At 38.8% G+C, this 4,034-nt stretch overlaps 1 non-coding gene across 1 annotated transcript; it reads right to left on the minus strand.

Moving 5' to 3' along the window:
- Nucleotides 1–298: 298 nt before the first annotated feature.
- Nucleotides 299–431, minus strand: LOC127184519 (small nucleolar RNA SNORA17). The gene has a single exon (XR_007830157.1). It is a non-coding gene; the product is annotated as a small nucleolar RNA SNORA17 (small nucleolar RNA).
- Nucleotides 432–4,034: the final 3,603 nt, after the last annotated feature.

Raw genomic sequence — 4,034 nt, forward strand, 5'->3', positions numbered from 1 at the left:
GAGGAGAGAGCAGCAGCAGGTGCAGACCAGGCTTGAGCACACGTGGATCAGCAACAGGCTGGACCAGCACGCAGGCCAGAGACACCTAAGGACCTGTCCCGTGGAACAGATACTGGAAGGTTCACTCTTTTTTCCCTTTAACCTTTTTTTCCCCTCTTGTGTAAGCTAGTTGGGTTGTATAATAAAGCTTAATTGTTAAGAAACAGAACCTACACCTGCCTAGCTCCCTATCCCGGGAGCCTGTCTGGGCCTGAAAGATACTAAACTGGTGGTTGTCTCAGGCTTGCTTTTTTCAGGGAATGTTAGGATACTAATCATTCCAATGCTCACAAGTCAGAACATTGAGTGGAGACATAGCCTCTCTTCTCTCTGCCACCTACTGATGCAAAAGTACCTCAGCAGCCACACCTGCAATATCTCTACTGGGCTGTCCCACTTTATCTTTTAGTGTTGATATTTTATCCTCAACCTTTCTTCCTGTAAAGCATTCCACTGAGTTTTCTAATTGTTTTTGGATTTTTAAATTTCATCTTAATTTTGGCTTGATCTCTCTTCAATAATTCTACCTCTTTATTGAAATCAGTTTACAAGTCCTGGATTGTCTTCATTGGTTTATTTTTATGTTTGTGTTTTCTTGAGCAACACTCAACCATTTACTTCTGTTTTCTTTAAGTTTATTGAGATGTTTTTGTCTTCCTTAATATCCCTGAATTTTTTGATATATGTCAGGATTGTGCTCTACCATCAATAATTCTCACTGGGTGCCATTTTATGGGACTTGTAGGTTTGGAAGGAGATACACTGCCTTGGCCTTTTATATTGCTTATATTTTTTGTGATAAGTTTGGGTATGGAGACTTCTTTTGTTAGTTGTGTGTCTGATGAGAGATTCTAGGCTGACTCTGTTGAGAAGAAGTTTGTGTTTTTTGTTGTTTTGCTAGATTGGTTAATTTATGGTCTGGCATATGAAGTTGGTAGGTCAATCCTTCAAATATTCAGTGATAAATTTGGATTGGGGAAATGGAGGTGATTCCAGTTCAGTGTAAAGCAAGATAGATGGTGAATACAACAACTTTCTGGATTATTTGGGCTGGTGTAAAAGTTGTGCCACTCAAGCTATGCCCAAGAGCTTAGGGATTGCATAGATGGGTGAGGGGTTTTGGAGCAGTGTACAGGCTGATGTTGGGGGATGCCACGGGCAGGAGAGGATCTAGGCTGGTCTAACACATATATAAATGTTCATGTGGGACTAGGCTTTGAGGTTGGCTGGGGTGCAGAGAGGCTAGCATCTGGGAAACTCACCATACTGAACCAGTATACAATTTGTAACTCAGGATGATTCTGAACATTAGGTGTAGACAGGCAGTCTAAAGTCCAGCATATTTACCCTACCAGGATAGTACACTGGGTGTATGTTTTAGGCCAAGCATGGAGGTTGGGAATGGTATTGGAAGACTAGAATCTGTGGACCTTACCAGGTTGAGGCGGCACATAGGATGTGTGATCCAGGCTAGGACTGAATATTGGAAACTGTGTGTGTGGTCTAGGGTCATGTGTACTCATAAGGCTAGGTTGATGAATAGAATTTTAGACTTGGTCAAGTCTGAAGGTTGGGGAATCATACATGTGGAACTCACTAGGCTGTGTATATGCATATGAATGAGGTAATGAACCCCAGGCTGGGTCTGGGGATTAGAGAAAGTGCAGGCAAGCTAAGATGTGGAAGGCTCACCAGACTGGAAAGTTGTATAAAATGTGAAATCTTGGGTGGGTTATGAAGGTTGGATATTATAGGCATGCTAGGGTCAGACTGGTCCACCAGGTTGGATTGGTACACAGGATTGAGAATGAATATATTCTAAAGAGACACTATGTCCCTCAATCTGACTATAGAACTATTAAATCAATAAATTCTCAACTGTAATTCCCCGTAGAAATCTCACACTGTGAGAAGGAAAAGCTAAACCTTTTACCAGTCTGAGAGTGATACTGCCTCGCTGAAAGAGATTCAACACACATCTAAGAACTTACCAGACTACCTTGGTGAAAAATGGGAGCCCAGATAAAGTGAGCCTGTGGTGGGCAGGATCACATCAGGACTGGGACTGCAGAGATGCACATAAGCTTGGCCTTCTATCATTTTAAGACTCCAAAGACAGACTGGAAGGGCATCACTGGGTCCCTTTATCCTTTTTTCCAGCATCTTCACATTGGATAAGTCTTTGTTCTTTTGATTTTTACAATTAATTTGGCTGTTCTGATCAGTTTCTCAAAGACAGGATGCTGAACCAGACTATGACTCCAAAGTTTGGTAACAGTTTCTATATTTCAGGTTTTTACATCAGGATCTCTGATTCTTTTTAACTGATTTTTGCACAGGGCGAGACTTAGGGGTCTTTTATTTTTCTACGTTACTTTTTCCAGCTCTTTTCACAAAACTAAAGAATGGAAACAGCCTAAATGTTCATCAACAGAAGAATGGATAAGGGAAATTGCTCCATATGCACAACCTGTAAAGTTGTACATTTCATTCACCTGGAAAGAAAAATAAAAATTTCTGGAAAAATAGAATCATTGATTTAAGCAAAGTATCCCAAACTCAGAAAGATACTGAATATTTTTCATATGCAGATTCTATATTACAATTTTTATATATGTGTACATGTGTGTAGGCATGTGTGTTATAAAACTGGAAAAGAGACCGTGAAAGAAGTGGGAAGAAATCTTAAGGGAAGGTTAGGAAAAATAAAATAAAAGAATAAGTGAATAAACAGACTAAATGTGACATGAAAACAAAAGGTAGTCTAGGGGAGGAAAGAGGTCAGAAAGAGGTAGGAAGAGGGTAGGGGAGAGAGGAGGGAAAAGAGGGTCAGCCAAAACAAAGTATGTGTAAAAATGTCACCAGGAAAACCACTAACCTTAAGAAAAGAAATAAAAAATAATACACTGAAAAACAGAAAGTAACTTTATGATAGAGAACTTAAGAGAATATTTAAAGTAGATGACAAGCTCTTTTGGCCAACCAATTTGTAAAAATTACAAATAAGAAAGATAAAAAAACAAAGGAAGGAAGGAAGGAAGGAAAACAGAAAAAGGAAAAGAGAAAGAAAGAATACCATCCAGGCATGGTGTTGCACACCTGTAATCCCAGCACTCAAGGAGGCAAAGGGAGGCAGATTGCTATGTGTTCAAGGCCAGACTGGTCTACAGAGTAAGTCCACTATGACCAAAGCTACACACACACAAAAAAAAACTCTGTCTCAGAAAGAAAGAAAAAAAAAAAGAGTTAATTTGTGCATAGAGATCTCATATCTACACAAAGAAACCCTGTCTCTAAAAACTAAAAAAAGAATTGCCTCCTACTGCCAAGCATAAACATTTTGTTCATTGTTAATTTTTAAAGTTACTGAAGTTTCAAAATTATATCTTTCTTTGGTTTGTATTACAGCTTTTTTTTTTTAAAAGAATAATACAAGGCCAGGCAGTGGTGGCACTCACCTGCAATCCTAGCACTCAGGAGGCAAAGGCAGGTGGATCTCTGTGAGTTCGAAACAAGTTATCTAGAAAAAAAGTTATTCAGGTTTTTTTTTTTTTTTTATCTAGAGTATTGGAATATCTTTAAAATATCTTTTATTCTTTACTCAAATAGCATTTTTTCCCTAACAAACTTTTACTGGGATGTACTATAGTTTTCTTTTTAAAAAATAAACAACAGTTCTTGGGAGCTATTTGAAGAGACAGAGTCTGATTCATCTTGGGATTTGGCTGTGAGTGTCTGGAATGCAACAGCAACATGGCCATGATTAGCACTAGCCGAGCCTCTGGTGGAGGTGGCTCCATCTTGGTTAAGGAGTGAGTAACAGCAGCACTTTCTTGTCTTCCTGCCCTGATGATTTCTGTGACCTTTCAACAATGACTGACTATGTAAACAGCCTTGAATGGAATAAAGGAAAAAAAAGAAGAAAAGGAGATTTTCTACTTTTATGTTGCATTTTTTTTTGTGGGATTTTTCTGCACGGACATCATATGCTATTT

Source organism: Acomys russatus, chromosome 32, assembly GCF_903995435.1.
Source record: "Acomys russatus chromosome 32, mAcoRus1.1, whole genome shotgun sequence".
NCBI lineage: Eukaryota > Metazoa > Chordata > Mammalia > Rodentia > Muridae > Acomys > Acomys russatus.